Below are 18,200 nucleotides of genomic sequence, written 5' to 3' on the forward strand. Positions count from 1 at the left end.
ATGAACGGCTTCCCATCACACAAAAATGGTAAAGGTTGTGAACGCTTACACGTAATGTTTCTTTGTGCTATTATTCGCGAACACCGACAAAAGGCCATAAAGATGTACTGTTAGAGCTGACCGCGTTCGTAGTATTTCGTCGTGAGGCACCGTGCACTGTAGTCGTGGAAAAACAACGTGCTGGCCTACACATCTGATCATATATCTTAAAAGAGCATCAGAGAATTAGATTTCAAAATGAAGTCTAGTATCCGCGTCGGGATCAGATTGTCGAACTAGAATTTTTAGTGAGAAAAATCTTGGAAGGATCTTGTGGCAGACACTACACCGTTAACAACGAGCCAAACGTTATCACCACTGCCGACCGCAAAACTGAATGCCCCCAGGTTCCTTGGCGCGCACATAAGGAAAATATACACTGAAGGGCCAAAAGAAACTGGTACACCTGCCTAATATCGTGTAGGGCCCCGCGAGCACGCAGAAATGCCGCAACATGACGTGGCACGGACTCGACTAATGTCTGAAGTAGTGCTGGAGGGAACTGACACCGCGAATCCTACAGGGCTGTCCATAAATCCGTAAGAGTATGAGGTGGTGGAGATCTCTCCTCAACAGCACGTTCCAAGCAATCCCAGATATGCTCAATAATGTTCATGTCTGGGAAGTTTGGTGGCCAGTGGAAGTGTTTAAACTCAGAAGAGTGTTCCTGAAGCCACTCTGTAGCAATTCTGGACGTATGGGGTGTCGCATTGTCCTGATGGAATTGACCAAGTCCGTCGGAATGCACAATGGACATGAATGGATGCAGGTGATCAGACAGGATGCTTCATACGTGTCACCTGCCAGAGTCGTATCTAGAAGTATCAGGGGTCCCATATCACTCCAACTGCACACGCCCCACACCATTACAGAGCCTCCACCAGCTTGAACAGTCCCCTGCTGACATGCAGGGTCCATGGATTCATGACATTGTCTCCATACCCGTACACGTCCATCCGTTCGATACAATTTCAAACGAGACTCGTTCGACCACGAAACATGTTTCCAGTCATCAACAGTCCAATGTCGGTGTCGACGGGCTCAGGCGAGACGTAAAGCTTTGTGTCGTGCAGTTATCAAGGGTACACGAGCGGGCCTTCGGCTCCGAAAGCCGATATCGATGATATTTCGTTGAATGGTTCGCACGCTGACATTTGATGATGGCTCAGCATTGAAATCTGCAGCAATTTGCGGAAGGGTTGCACGTCTGTCACGTTGAACGGTTCTGTTCGGTCGTTGTTGGTCCCGCTCTTGCAGGATCTTTTTCCGGTCGCAGCGATGTCGCAGATTGGATGTCGTACCAGATTCCTGATATTCACGGTACACTCATGAAATGGTCGTATGAGAAAATCCCCACTTTGTCGGTAACTCGGAGATGCTGTGTCTCATCGCTCGTGCGCCGAGTATAACACCACGTTCAAACTCATATCTTGATAACCTGCCATTGTAGCACCATTAACTAATGTAACAATTGCGCCAGACAATTGTTGTCTTATATAGCTTTGCCGACCGCAGCGCCGTATTGTGCCTGTTTACATATCTCTGTATTTGAATATGTATGCCTATACCACTTTCTTTGGCGCTTCACTGTATATAAGCAGAACAGAGACGAATAAGGAATCATTCTAGCAACGACATGAGCCACAATGTGGTAATCCAGTGACATGCGTGACTTCGACAAAGAGCCCGGCGCCTGGGAAAGAGATATTGAGAACGGCCAAGCGGTTCAGCTGTTCGGTGCTGCTGTCGTGGGCTTTATATGGGAAGTGGTTGAAGGACGGTAGCAACACTTGGAGGAGAAACGGCGTTAGAAGTCCACCCTTCAAAGAATGTGGAAGTTGGAGACTTGTACCCTCTTTAAAGCACGATAGGCGACGATCTGTGGCAGATCTGATGACAGGGTACAATGCTGGTACAGGCGTAAGTGTCTAGAAGGGCGTCATTCACACGCATTGCTGAACACGAGCTCCGAGGCAGACGACAACTACGTGTTCCCATGTTGACCCAATGATATCGTCAATTATGGCACACGGGCAGGCTGTCATCGAGGCTGAACCGTGGATCAATGCAGACGTGTCGTTTGGTTTCCTGTTACACCAGGTTGATAGCCGTGTTCCGGTTCAGGTGAACGGCTGCACAAAACTTGCACCGTGCTACTGACAGAGGCCGATGGGGATGGTATGCTGTGGTGAACGTTCTCCTAGGCTTCCACTGGACGTTTAATACTAACTGAAGGTACGATGAAAGCTGTACAGTACTTTCATAATATTCCGGACCACCTGCATCCCCTTCATGCTTGATGTCTTCCCCGATGGCGACGGCATCTTCCCAGCAGGATAACTGTCAGTGCATGATAGTGAACTCACGTTGATGTCTTGGCCACGAGATTCGTCTGACCTGAACGCAGCAATGGAACGCATTTGGGACCCTATGGGGCGCCACTCCGCGTCCACGAACCTCCCGTTCGGAATTGGGTTAAATGTAATATTGTGCCACATACTACCGCAAACCTACCGCACTTGTCGAATACCTGCTATTGGTAATGGTCATAATGTTTTGTCTCATCAGAGTGTGCTGCGCTTTATTGTGAATGTGTGATAAACGAATTATAAAATAACTTTCGTGACCGTAAATGTTAGTATTTTTTATTAGAATTTTCACTTTTGAGGTCATTATTGAATCTTCATCAATTTGGCAGGGAACTGGAGGATAATGAATACTGCATTAGATGAGGCACTCGTAAAATCGTCAATCCGCAGTTTGTGTGTTAGCGTGAAGTGTGACGGGATACCTTAATTTTTGTATTCAGGCCTATATGACGAGGAGGCACCATTCACAAAAGGACATTCGAAGGAAGGAAGGAAGATTAAGGTTTGATGTCATATCAACGACAAGGCTAAATATTAGATACGAAAGGGATTGAGAAGAAAATCGGTCTTGTGTATTTTAAAGGAACATTCCAGATATTTGTTTCAAATAATTTAGGAAAACCAAAGGAAATTCAAAACTTTTGGTAACATTTTCGAAAAGCAGCGACATTGTAATCTATATAAAATCAGTAAAAAAGTCTAGATCGCGATGGTACTTTATTAAAATGGCCGGTTTCGGCCTGTATAGTCCGAAACTGGTCATTTTAATAAAGTACCAAGCCGGTCCCTGTGGCCGAGCGGTTCCAGGCGCTTCAGTCGGGAACCGTAGGACCGCTACGGTCGCAGGTTCGAATCCTGCCTCCGGCATGGATGTGTGTGCTGTCCTTATGTTAGTTAGGTTTAAGTAGTTCTAAGTTCTGGGGGACTGATGACCTCAGATATTAAGCACCATAGTGCTCAGAATCATTTGAACCATTTGAATAAAGTACCATCGCGATCTAGACCGCTTTTTCACTGATTTTACGAAGAAAAGTCGACTGTAGTGTCACACCTTCAGTACTCTAATAAGGACATTATCTCACGGTAGCTGAAAGCATCAGTCGGCCAATACCTTTATCTATAAAGCATCAGTGGGCCAACATCTTTATCTACAAAGGCTTTCCAGAACATCTTGCTTGATTAGTACCTGAGGGAACAGAACTGTTCGAGAGTGAAAGAAACTGCCTTTGCAACGAAAAGCATGGCGGCACGAATAGTCGACAGGTCACGAAAACTGACAACGGCCGAGAGACCGACCCTGTGACCCTAAGCCCCTTCATACCGCGTCCAATGGATAGAGGATGACACGGCGCTAGGTCGGTACCGATGCGCTTGTAGACGGAGTTTGCGTTTACAAAAAAATGGTTCAAATGGCTCTGAGCACTATGGGACTCAACTGCTGAGGTCATTAGTCCCCTAGAACTTAGAACTAGTTAAACCTAACTAACCTAAGGACATCACAAACATCCATGCCCGAGGCAGGATTCGAACCTGCGACCGTAGCGGTCTTGCGGTTCCAGACTGCAGCGCCTTTAACCGCACGGCCACTTCGGCCGGCTTTGCGTTTACATTCACAAGAATTAGCGGAGGTGCTTTTACGCTAAAGCTTAACGTCTGTCACTAAGGTTCAGATGGTAGTTCAAGAAAATTATAGGTAGCTTGGGAGGACGTTCAATTAGACCACTCACCAACACTTAAGTATTTAGGTGTAACAATGGCCGGCACCATCACTTACAAAAAGCACTGCAAACACCCTTCGCAGACGGACTCGAACCAATTGAGGTACATAACTAGACATGCTCAAAACTACTGCCCTGGCTCTGCTATTCCACTGCAGAGTATGCTTGCCCTGTTTGGTAAAGGTCCAATAATGCTAATCAAGTCAACATCCTCTGAATGAAACATGCCGACGCATCACTGGCTGCTTGAAACCATACCGTGTGAAAAAGTTTACTGCTTCGTAGGAGCAGCTCCACAAAGAAGAGAAGGTGCGACCATGAATGAGAGATCTAAAGCAGTTCTTTATACGTGCACCATTGCATGGATATCAACCTGTCTGTCAACTACTGAGGTCTACGAGGAGTTTCCTCCAGACAACTGTAAATCTAAACGAACCTCCTCAGACTGCACAGTTCAGATTACGGGGGACGAGAAACACTCACCTTGATGGTGAGGAACACTGGTCTAGCTGGAAATCATTAGATTTCGTAATGGCACTGGCAGATCCGGATTGAGTATATTAATACATATTTTAACTAATGAAATTTGTCCTAATACTCCACCACACTTTGAGATGACTAGTGATGTGCATACTACAAAACTTGAGGGGAAAATGACCTTTATTAACAATTGTTAAAGCTGTCAGTGGCTCAGAGATGTGTTCAGTCGCAGCAATAAATTTTTTTGATCATTTGCTGAATAAATAACAAAATGTCTGACAGGTAGCGAAGCAAATTTTACGTGTAATTTAAAATCATTTCTCCTGGACTGGACAGCTCCTGTTTCACTGAAGAAATTATACTTAAAAACTGGTAGCCAGCAGTAGGAATAAAATGATGTGTTTATTGATGATAACACTAAATCATGTATACATGTCCTGTAAACTGACTGGTTCCACATCTTTTCGATGAAATAATCGTTCAAATGATCTATAGAACATGTAACTAACAAATTACTTAAGTGGGACTTTCCTAGCCCATCTAGGCTTTGCGAATGTGGAGAAGCTCAAATCACAGCTCGCATCTTGGGTTCAAATGGCTCTGAGCACTATGAGACTAAACTTCTGAGGTCATCAGTCCCCTAGAACTTAGAACTAATTAAACCTAACTAACCTAAGGACATGACACACATCCATGTCCAACCTGCGACGTAGCGGTCGCGCGGTTCCAGACTGTAGCGCCTAGAACCGCTCGCCCATCCCGGACGGCGCCCCGCATCTCGAACTGCAGCAAATGCCGTTTGAGATGCACAATGGAGGACCTGATGGCAACACCCCTAACACTTATGATTTGGTGAAATTCTAGGCAGACAATATTTGATATGTTTTGTCATTACATATCATTACGTGATACAACTTGTATTTTATCATTGTTTCTGATATTAATAAATGAATAACTAACAGTTATGTAGAATATGACTGTTATTGTGCAACTCGCCGAAGTTACAGGCAGCACACGCTGTCAAAATGTCACAACGATGGTGATTTACATGGTTTATTTGGCGTCCTGTCACACCACGGGATAATGTAATCGGTGTTGCACTGCTAATTCTAGCTATACGAACATGCCAAGTGATTTAATGCAGGTGTAGGCATAGTTAAGTCTTATTGTGCTTACGGTTTGTCAGCTCGTTGGTAATAGTGTTTAGGTGAGATTACTGGAAATTAATTTAGCGATTCACAAAACAACAATTTTTTGTTGCACTGGCCTGACGTGCTGAAGAATAATATCTAGGAACTTGGTTTCATTGAATTACTACGTTATGCTTAACTAGCTGACAAAAAAAAGTGAAACACCCAAAAGACAAGGTACGATGTCAAAGTTATTTTGTACACATACACACCGTCGACAGGTGTATATAAATGATTATAACTGCACTTACCTGTGACAGGGAGAAAGGCCACCAGTGCATTAGTGTTGTGTTTAGTGTTGTTGCCACGCCTGGTAGGGTGGGGCGTGAACGGCTTCAGACACTGAGTGATCACTGAAGGACGCAGAGATACCGTGTACCCGTGTGAGAGCGTTATCAGCAACTTACAGAGTTTGAAATGGGCTTCATTATGGACTCCATCTGCCCAGCAGGTCGAATCGTACAATACCCAGATTTCAGGGGCATTCAGGTGTGAGAGTGGCCCGATGTAGGACTGCATGGGGACTTGAAAGCAGGCATACTTGTCAAGTTTCCGATCGACCTCATCTGACCACCACAAGGGATGATCGCTATGTTATGCCCCGAGCACATCTTAATTCCCTCACATCTGCGCTTGCCATCCAATAGCAAGTATTGGACAACCTGCAACACAGCGAGTCATCCGACACCATTAGTCGGAGTAGCAGCAGCCGGGATAGAGAATTACTGTCCCATGAGTAGTATGCCTTTAACACAACAATACAAATGGCTGGATTTGGAGTGGTGACATGACCAAGAAGCATGGACTGCTGACGAGCAGCGTCACATGGTGATCAGCAATGAATCGTGGCTCTGCTCCATCTCTGATGACCATCGTCGCTGAGTTTGGCGGCGACCTAGGGAGATGCCCCAGCCATCCTAAGTTTTGAAGAGGTACAGCAGTGTTATTCCTAGCATCGTGATGTGGAAAACCATCGGGTATGACTTCAGGCCACGGATGGTAGTGACTGAGGGAACTCTGATGGCACAACGGTACGTCACGGACATCCTGCATCATGAGTTTCCTCTCATGCGATGGTACTGTGGTGCCATATTTCAACAGGACAATGCTCTTCCACATGTCATATGTGTCTCTGTGAATTAGCTGTGTGATGTTGAGGCACTCCTGTGACCAGCAAGATCTCCAGATCAGTCTCCATTAGAACATGTGTGGGCCACCTCGGATGTCAACTCTGTCCCGCTACCATTATTTAGGACATCAAGGACCAGTTACAACAGTTGCGGGCCAAGTTGCACCACGAGAGGATACAATGGCTTATGTCCTTTCCAACAGATTCTGCTTATGCATCCAGCCCAGAGCAGGTGCAACGTCATACTGATAAGTGGACTGATACTACTAAATTCTTTGCAAATTTAACTCAGTTTTATAATCGCTGAAATAACACCACATACGCTGTCTGTCGGTGAAGTTTCATTTCTTTCCCTCCTCTCTTCTGGGTGCTTCACCTTTTAGGTCAGGTAGTGTAGTGTAGTGAAAATTCTAAGGAATTTTTGTATATCAGTTCAGAGAGGGTGTAAGGCAACAGCTTTTTTTATTGAGCTTCGCATCGTTGTCTGGCAGAGCTTGGCGGTTTTTTCGATTGTTTGTGGTTTATTGAATCGAGCAGAATTAATATTATTCTTTCCATTTCTTCTGGAAGCTGCGCCTCATGTGTGTACTTTTGCTAGAACTAGGAATGTCTAGTTCTAGTTTCATCCATCCCCATAGCTCCTATGGCTAAATTAGAAGAATGGTGGAGATTAGATGCTAATGACGAGGTACTGAATCGAATAGAGGAGAAAATGAATTTGTATCACAACTTGACTAAAAGAAAGATAGGTTAATAGGACACATGATGAGGCATCAAGGAGTAGTTAGTTTAGTAATGGAGGGAAATATAGCGTGTAAAAATTGTAGAGGGATGACTTGGCAGGTATACATAAGCTGGCTCAGAAGGATGTAAGTTGTTGTAGTTATACAGAGATGAAGAGGCTTGCACATGATACAATATCATGAAGAGCTGCAGCAAACCAGTCTTCGGACTGAATACCAACAACACATGAAGAAATTAATTCTTCTGATACGGCTTGAGGGACATGAAAATGAAAGGTAATTTTTGTTGTGTTTCTTCCTCCTATCACACCTTTCCATCATCATGGGTTCCAGACGGGATTATTGGTGGATTGTTCTATTTTGTGACAGCTTTTACTGTAACTTATTTACAAAAAATTAACGGGATACTCCATGGGAAACGTTTAAGAGGCAGCAATAAAATGAAGCCCCACTACTAATTAACACAAATTAAATTATCGCTAATGTCGTGGCTTTTGGCTCGCCTCTTTGCGCGCGGCATATCGTAGTAAAAACACCGGACCCACAGAGGATGACCTTACATCTATTATCTACAAATAATTATAAAGTGTGTAAAACAACGTAGTTTTTATTGTAACTCTTACTAGGATTTCATCCCACGCCATTTACGCATGACGCTTGGGAATTTTATCTCTGGGAATGATACGTAAAAGGTTGAATAGCATTTACAGAGTCCATCATGAACGAAGGAAGGAATATTAGGATTTAACGTCCCGCTCCGTCGACGACAAGATCATTAGGGACGGTCCGACAAGGTAACCGTTTCTTTAGATGTAGTAAGCTGCTTTCCGCGAGATATTCCACTTCTTTCTTCGACGGTTTGCAGGTTACGATTTTTCAGTGTTTCTGCCCCCACTCTCGAGCTGCTCTTTTGACTACAATATCCCCGGTTTTGGTAATCTACCATTAAATCGATATCTGCCACAAGCGTTACCTCCTACTGGGCCTAAATGATTTTACACATTGTTGCTCCCTAGTTTTTGAATGACATGACGGACTCCAGTTGACACTCATTAACCAGTAGTTAAAGGTTTTTAGGTTTCATGAAGTGCACTATATTACATTTTTCTATATTAACACCAAGAGTCACTCTCTGCACGGTCGCAGGCTCGAATCCTGCCTCGGGCACGGATGTGTGTGATGTCCTTAGGTTATTTAGGTTTAAGTAGTTCTAAGTTCTAGGGGACTGATGACCTCAGATGTTAAGTCCTATAGCGCTCAAAGCCATTTAAACCACGCTCTGCAGCAGGTGATTTTTGTCCAATATCTAACTATAAATCGGATCACGGTTACCCTTGATAGTCGCATTACCTATAGAAAGCTGAGTTTGCGACTTAAACTGTTTTTTAGCCATTAATGTGTATAATAAACAATAATGGTCCTATTGCATTTCCCTGAGGAATCTATGCTTGTGGGTGACTACTGAACACCCAGGACAGAGAGGGCTGCGTTATAGTAACGAAGTTGTCAGTCCAATTGCAAAGCTGGCTTTATGTCCTTTATGACATGAACTTGAATAAGCAGTAAGCATACTGAAGCGAACGATGTACTTCGAGATATGGCATATGCACATCTAAACGAAACGGAGAAGAGTATGGCGAATGTCCGAAACAATAGCGCAGCAACTGCAACTGGCGCACTGGCTGTTCGTTGTCTTCCAGTAAGGCACAGCACAGGACAGGTCAGTGAACACGGCACGGCGGAATAGACTTGTCTGCGGTGCGGGGGCGCGTCGTACACGCAGGGCGTGGCAAGACGAGACCACAGCTCGGCTTCCTCTTGCAGAGCAGTTGAACAACCGCACGCGGTCGGCCACTTCAGCTAACGAACAGTACAGTTCGCTAACGGTTAATAAATATTACGGACTCACCAATACGGCTTGCGATTCGATACTAGTCATGCCGGTCACTGTGTCATTCAAACATTCGAGTTCAGTTCTATGATAATGTAAGAGACTATTCGTGACTGCATATCTTCTATCAGCATTGTGAAAATAAACATTGTTTATGTCTGTTTCTAACGTCCTCAGACTTGCCAATAAGTCACTAGATCGTACTTAACATCCGAACAAATAATACTGCACCTTGGCGCATGTGTAATGCATCTCTCCTCCAACAGTAACGAACGCCAATCTGACCAGCTGTCAACGTGCACATGGCGCCCTTTTCAAATTGCACGAAAACCGCAAAATTGTGTACGGGCTATCAGTCACTTGTTCTTCAGGAATGGGTGCAGAAATTATCTTGGCACTATAGTCACCGAGCAAACAAACTGCAGCACACGAAATAGTAACGAATGTGAATATCCGCCAATACACATGATTTCTCTACCGTTTGCGATTCAGTGTAGTTTCGTCCAGGATAGTGCTATAAGAAAAATTGTTTTTCGGGCACTGCCATAACACGAATGCGCATAATGTTAATCTGTGTAAAAAATCGCTTTATTCAATTTATAATGATAAGAAATGTATTTTTTATTGTCTTGGGTCGATACACCTTCCCTTGCAGCACTAGCGCAATTCGGAAACTATCAAATCGACAGCACAACAGTTAAGCCAACGATTTCACTACACCAATTTTCAGAAACGGATAGTTATTGGTGGAGCACATATAAGTAACAGAAAAATATTTAATGAACATTTTATTTCCGAGAAACAAAAGTTTCGAATCGCTCCGCAATACATTTGAAAACATTTCTTCCTTGAAATATAAATATTACGAACAGCTGACGTGCTAGTAGTTTACATGTGGCTATTTCTTTTGAATTCATCTTCAAACGATATGACTTAACAAAACAATGATTATAAACAATCCACTGATTTGAAGCCATGCTATCACCCAATCGGCTATCATGCAGCGTATTTAAATGAGCACTTACCCGGTGCGTTAGTTCAATCAAGAACTGTGTGGATGCACGGCAACGCCTCACGTTACAGAATAATTATCACACGCGACTTCTGTGATGAACGGACTCACAGTTTCCTACGACCGTCTTTTCCGAACTGCTACCGCATTTGCACTGAGCTCTTGGTCTACGGTATGGACAGCGCGTAACAGCTGATGCTGAAGGCAAGTAAAACACGCGCCCCTAGTGGCGGGTGCGGCTACTGTGTCACAACTGTTGTTGCACTGCGGCATCACGTACGCCATCGTGCGACAGAAGTACGCACTAAATGCAGTAGCGGCTACGCCAATAAACGGGACCTCTGGTTTTCAGCAGTACATAGCTTGTACTACGAAATGATTGCGCGTTAGGTACCCACACTTGTAGCAAGTGTAGAGCAGGTTTAAAATGTAGCAATGATTTACATAATGGATTATGTCCAAACGCACAGATCTCAGTTGCGGAGATAATGAATAATATTACAGTACGATTTCTTGCCAAACTTTGAAATTTCTGCAGTGTGTCCTATCGAAGGAATAACTATATGCAACAAAATAGTTGAATGACGAGCGTACACTATTGCCGGTGGAAAGACGAGCCATACAGTTTGCTCTAGTTTGCACTGGCAAAGTAAATTTCAGCAAGTGTTAGTAGCTCACTAGCATCCAACTTTATTAAAAAACCACTTATTTTAGAAAAAAATGTAATGGGACAATGGAACTACTAAAATTAGGCAAAGCTGTGTTCATCCCATGATAAATTTAATGTCCACTCATTATAAAGAGCCATTAGACTTCTTGAAACATAATCAAAATTAGATTTCAGTATATCCATTGTGGATGTCGAGCTGCGACTGTGATTTAAATTGGTGATGTATCTAGTAGTAAATACGCAACCAGTCGCATTTTCACGATTTATTCAAGCATGAACATGTTTCCGAGCCACTGAGGCTCATCGTCAGACACAACATTATGCTGTGCACCAAGTGTAGCTAGATGCAGTGCTGGTGCTGAGTGCACTGCCTTGTGGTATCCATGTCAGATCGCTTCTTATAACATACATTATTAAGGTATGTGCACAAATATACACAGGATTTAGCTACTCTTGTAAAACCAAGTGTGATATGTTTACCACAAGGCAGGGCACTCAGCAGTAGCACTGCATCTAGCTACATTTGGTCCACAGCACTTGTAACACCTTCATCTGATGATGAGCCTGCAGTGGCTCAAAAACATGTTCATGGTTGAAGAAATCCTGAAAAAGCGACTTACTACATATTTTATTGATTGGCGACTCCATGTTGTCTTGTGCACTACGACCAGATAACAGGTATATTTGAAAAAAGAGACAGCATTGGTCGTATATTTTTTACTATCGCAAAATCGATTTTCTGTCACTGAGTGACCATCTTCAGTGCTATATTGTATAACTTAAATTCGGATGCACTGTTGTCAATATTGACAATAGTGCATCCTAATTTAAGTTATACAATATAGCACTGAAGATGGTCACTCAGTGACAGAAAATCGATTTTGCGATAGTAAAAAATATACGACCAATGCTGTCTCTTTTTTCAAGTATACTACATATTATTACCAGATAAATCACCAACGGGTCATTCCATGTCAATTAAATGCAGTAAAGTAACATTTTCAACCTGACCATCTCAGATTTCTTTCAAATTTGGTGCATTCAATGACCCAGATAAGAGATGGAAAAATACCAATTTGCAAGTGTGTGTTACAGCTTTGAAGAAAGTTATAGGTCTGTAAAGTTTGGAATTAGTGCAAAATTTACATGCGTCTGTCACAACATAAATGATTAATTCTGGTTCTATTCAGTTACAGCAATAATAATGGTACCATTGTAAAGCCAATGAATAGACCTTTACATTGATATGCTACATGGCAAGTTTTTGAGACATTTCATACTAAAGCTCATTGACCTTGACCTTTGGCCTTAATATCTCAAAACATTCCATCTTAAATTTTTTTGAAAAAAAAAAAATATTCAATTGTTCCAGTAGGTATGTTACTATAAATATGGTAAATATCAAGATGGCACACCAAAGGCATCATGCACAAAAAATTATTTTGTTAGCATCAATACACTACCGAAATGTAGGAGGTAACACACATACATGAAACACAAATTATGATAAAGTACAATCCATAAGTAATATTGTACAAAAATATGGTTTACATTATTATAGTGGTGTTATGAATTATTTACATTACAGTTGTAATGAAAAGTTATTAGATCTCTCCTCACAATTCTCCAACTAAATTGTTTATATTTGCCAGATCTGATGCAGGGAGATTGTATGTCCTTCCAGTTGATGTCACTGGATCCACTCTTGTGATACTGTCACATTTTCTGATGACACAAGTGTCTGGTTTGGCAGGAAACAGAAATGACAGAGATGGTCCATGTGGATGTAAGAAGTTGACCTTTCCTTCATCTGTTTCTTCACATGTTTGTAAGACATATGCAACCCACCAATGACTGTCATACATACAGGCAAAAAATCCATGTATATCTGTTACCAGTATTTCATTCACCATAGCAATCACTGGCTCTTCTCTACTCGCTAAAGAAGCAGAATGTGTCTTTGTCTTTACTAAACCTTTGTTAATGGGCATTACACAATGAAGCTCGTGGGTACCTGGAACCATCCTTGTAATTTTGAACTGTTGTTTCAGCTTGGCTGTATCTTAATCATGATGGGAAACCAATGAATAATGGTAGACACATGAAGGAATATTTTCCTTGTACCACTCAAACAACTGTTGTGATGTCAAAATACGATTTTTGTAAGGTTGCTTGAGGCTAGCAAGTGTTGCTAATCTCTTTACAGTCCCTCCTACCCCATCACAAGGTCCTTTACCATGTGCTGTAGCAAAAAAATGCCATTATGCTGTAACATCAAAATCTTCTTGATGGTAGGACAGATTCTTAAAGTTCTTTCTGTTTTTGTATTGGGCAGCACATCCACCCGTAAAGTAATAAATGTGCTTTGGATTTGAAAACTGACGTTTTAAGAAATTGATGAAATTTGTCTGGAAAGAATAAACACACACTGTATCATGCTGAAGGCAGTCAGATATTTCCACGTATGATACATGTCGTATTTCATTGGTGTAAGCTACACATGGATGAACTGCAGCCTGTGAATTGTTCCAGTGGGATCCTTGTACCTCATCCTGAATGGTGAAGGAGTAATTTTCTGCAAAGTCACAAAGAACAAGAAATTCATTTACTTTGAGGCCTTCTTTAGTGATTTTACAGAAATGTGACTGCTGCTGGGAGATAAATGAGTGTGGTAGGAGCTGTTGTAACCTCGATGCAAACACCTCAATGAAATCACCTGTTGACTTTGTTATAGCCTCTAGAACTACCCTGCCTGTAGTTAACCAACACTTACATGTAATTTCGTCAATGCAGTTCTCACCAAACAGACCATACAGATAATCAGTAAGTCTTGTCACACCTGGACAATAGGGACATGAACCTAAGAAACATGCTGGTAGTGCAAGATATGTAACAAATGCTACACAGTGCTTGTATGATGGTAATGTGTATTCTTCACTCCTTGTTAATGCTTTAAGTTTACAAGCTCCAATCATTAAGCAGAAAATTCTTTCATAGTTTTCCTTAAACTCCAACTCTTTGGAAGTACAGTTAGAAATTGTGTTTTGTCACACATACAGTTTGAATGGTGAAACTTATCTTCCAGCAGGGTGATAATTTGACTTTCTCCATTTTCACTCTCTTCTTTTTCCAGTTGTGCTGCATAAATATGCTCCAACACATAGGCTATTTTTTCAGTTTTTGCTTTGGGTACTTTTTCTCACTCTGAAGCCTCTTTTTCTTCACAGGAGATTCACCTAAATACTGAAGGCTACTACTTAAAGCATCGAGTGCCAGATCTGATGCTAATTCATCTTCTCTGGGGGCACCTGGCACAACTGAGGCAACATCTGCAGTGATTGTTGGGTTTTGTGATATTTTCTTTTCTGCATTTACTGAAAATTTTTCCACCTAAGAATACATTAGGATATCATCCACTACTGGACATTCCTTAAATTCTTCTGCACTCTTGCATGACCTTCTTCCCTAAACAGATTGCAACAATACAATTTTGACTTGAAATCAATTTTTTAGTAAATATTACTTTACTAAACATTTACACTGCACTTTGTTAAACAAGCCACAGCCATAAAACATATGAAACAAAATTTGTATAATATATAGAGATCAGTGGACTAATGGTGCCTAGTTGAAATAAGAGTCTCTGTGATTGGCTATTCACTATAACAGGCTAATGTTGATTGTTGAAATAAAAGTGTCTCTCATTGGCTGTTCACAGGTAGAAATATTAAAGAACTGGCCTGAAAAAAGTAACTGCTATTGGCTGGTGTTATAGAAAAAACTGGATAGATAGCTGCTTACTGCGTGGTGATGGTGTACTTAAGTTAACAAAATAATGTTTTGTGCATGATGCCTTTGGTGTGCCATCTTGATATTTACCATATTTATAGTAACATTGAAGGAAATAAATATAATTTTTTTTCAAAAAAATTGAAGATGGGGGTGTATATTGAGATATTTAAGGTCAAAGGTTAAGGTCAATGACCTTTAGTATGAAAATTCTCAGAAACCTGCCATGTGGTGTATCAATGTAAAGGTCTGTTTGTTAGCTTTCCAATTGTACCATTTTTATTGCTGTAACTGAATTAGAACCAGAATTACAGTAATTTATGTTGTGACATATGCATGTAAATTTAGCACAAACTCCAAACTTTCCAGACCTGTAACTTTCTTCACAGTTGTAATACGCATCTGCAAATTGGGATTTTTCCGTCTCTTATCTGGGTTATTGAATGCACCAAATTAGAAAGAAATCCAAGGGGGTCAGGTTGAGAGGTGCGTAGAATTGACATGGAATGACCCCAAAATAAACAAAATTAGATTTCATGATGGAATTTATTTCACATCACAGCCAATTCTGAGCTAAACAAAATGAAGGAAGACAACCACATCTGCAGCAGATTGATACATAGCACACAGATAAATGTAATCATACATAAAAATTCACATACCATGAACATGCAACTGTGAAAAATTATGTACCACTACATGCCATGCATCAATGAGTAGGAGTGCCATGGCATTCTTTAACTTTTGTTAATAGTTTCCATTCTGGAATTTCCTTAATCATAAAGTTGGATTACAGTGGTATTTACGTATGTTGTAGTATCTTGACAAGGCCTGGATCCACAGGCTTCATGAAATGTTTGAATAAAGTTGTTCCACTTCAGGCTGTTAAAATATTATTTATTATATTCACAACTGTGACATGATGGGACATACTTTTCAGCAGTATGAAAGCATTTTTTTTAGTGTTTTCATTCTCCACTCCAAGGAGTGGCGTGGTCTCTCTAAGACTGGCCTATTAAAGTGTCACACTTCTATTCAGCCAGGTATCAGATAAGCTGATAGTTGGGCAGATGGGGAATCCTAATAGTGAATAATTGGAGGATTTTAACAGTTCCGGCATACACCTTATAACCAAGGGAAACATCCAAAAAAACTTTGCCGGAACAAGGGGATAGGAACTTTATTAATTTATTTATGCGAAACTGCCCTTCATTGAGGATGTTAAGACATGACTGAACATAGCTCTCAGCGGGGTAAAAGCATTTTTTTTTTTTATCTTTTCATTCTCCACTCCAGGGTATGGGGTCACCTCTTTGAGACTTGTCCATTAAAGTGCCACAGTTCCATTCAACCAAATATCAGACAAGCTAATAGTTAGGCAGATGGGGAATCCCAATTCAGAATAAATGGGAGAGGTTTACCAGTTCCAGCATACACTGTACAACCAAGGAAAACCTCCCAAAAACCTTGCCTGGAATCAGAGGACAGGTCTTATTAATTTATTTCTGTAACATCATCCTTCATTAGGATATTGCTCCAGCTAAAATTTAAAATGTGTGTGTGAATAGTGTATGTATGTTGTATAAGTGTATGTGTTACTGAATGGAGTGAAGTATTAGAAAAGCAAATGCACGTGGTCACATAAATCTGTGTGCTGTTCCATACAGCACATGAGCAAGCATTAGAAAGCTGGTGAAGCACTTAAGTCAAAATCTCATGTGGCAGTTGTGGTAGATGGATCATGTATAAAGATTCCATCTGTGATAAATAATATTTTAACAAGCTTAAAGTGGAATGACTTCATTCAAAAATACAGATGATGTGATAGTGGAGGGTGAGAAACAGTACAGATAGAGGCAATGAATGTGACATACCATATGTGATGTTATGTCCAAAGTAACCTTTGTAACTTTTGTTAACCATGCGCACCTTGTTTAGCTGTTTCATCACCACGTCCAGTCACATCCAAACTGCTATTTTAAGTAGATGGCATGTTGTGCTGTGTTTGCTGTTTATATTAATGCAAATTTATTTCAATAGCAGCACAGAAGCTCCAACAAAGTACATATAACACAAACAATGATTACCTTAGAGCAACACAGCTATCTAGGCTACAGAAAAATGTGGAACTCCAAGAAAGACTAGTCTGCAGCATGAATTCCAGTATTGCAATTACATGTAAATAACAGGAGAGCTGTCCAAGTCTGTAGTGAGGATCTGATAAATGGAAAAATTAGAAGGTGTTGAAGATCAGTAAGGATAGTGCTTGCTGTGAATAATTATTATTGTTAGGTCTGTTGCTATTGTTTTTTTTATTCTCTACTCCTAAGGATAGGGTTCCAAGTGGACTAAAAACGTATCAAGGTGGAATACCTCCACTCGCCACAGTACCATTTCTAACAAAATACTTTTTCTTGCTCCCTTTCTGGTTTATTTATTTATTCATCCTATAACCATTTGATACAACATTATAGGAAATGTCAAATACGCTACAGAAATATTGTAAACATATACAAAACACTTACAATCTGGATAGACTTAGGTGGGGCAGGATGTCAGCCATGGCCTCATCAATGGAACCTTCCTAACATCTACCTTAGCTACTTTTGAAAAACATGGAAAACCCATGTTAGACTAAGTGGACAGGATATTAATCATGCTCCTCTGAAAAGCGAGTCCAGCGCATTAGCGTTGCCTTAGCCACTTCATTCAGTATATGATCCAGAAAGAAAATCACATACACCTAGTCTACTAGGAGCTTACATCATGCACAAGAATTACGTAACCATGACATGAAACTTTGTTATATTGCACTTCTGAAAAATATACAAACATGAACACATTATATTACAACTCTGACAAGTATAAAAACACACAAACACCTTTCAACACTACATACATCACAACTGTTTGTGCAACAGACTCCCCTCTCTGAGGTGGTTATTGCACTGTGCTTGAAACAGAAACAGGAAACCAAGAGCAGAAATAGTCTTGTGCTAAGACATACACACAGCATAGATAGTACATCTGTTAACAGGTTAAGAAATACTCAGCAATAAACAAGAGCCTAGTATTTCTGCAAGCTAACATATTCACTTACACTGTAGAAACACTCCTCAACAATAAATGTTTTTAACTCTTTTCTAAACGCAGCTTCTTCTCCTACCTTT

This window comes from Schistocerca cancellata, chromosome 3 (genome assembly GCF_023864275.1).
Source record: "Schistocerca cancellata isolate TAMUIC-IGC-003103 chromosome 3, iqSchCanc2.1, whole genome shotgun sequence".
In the NCBI taxonomy this organism is placed as follows: domain Eukaryota; kingdom Metazoa; phylum Arthropoda; class Insecta; order Orthoptera; family Acrididae; genus Schistocerca; species Schistocerca cancellata.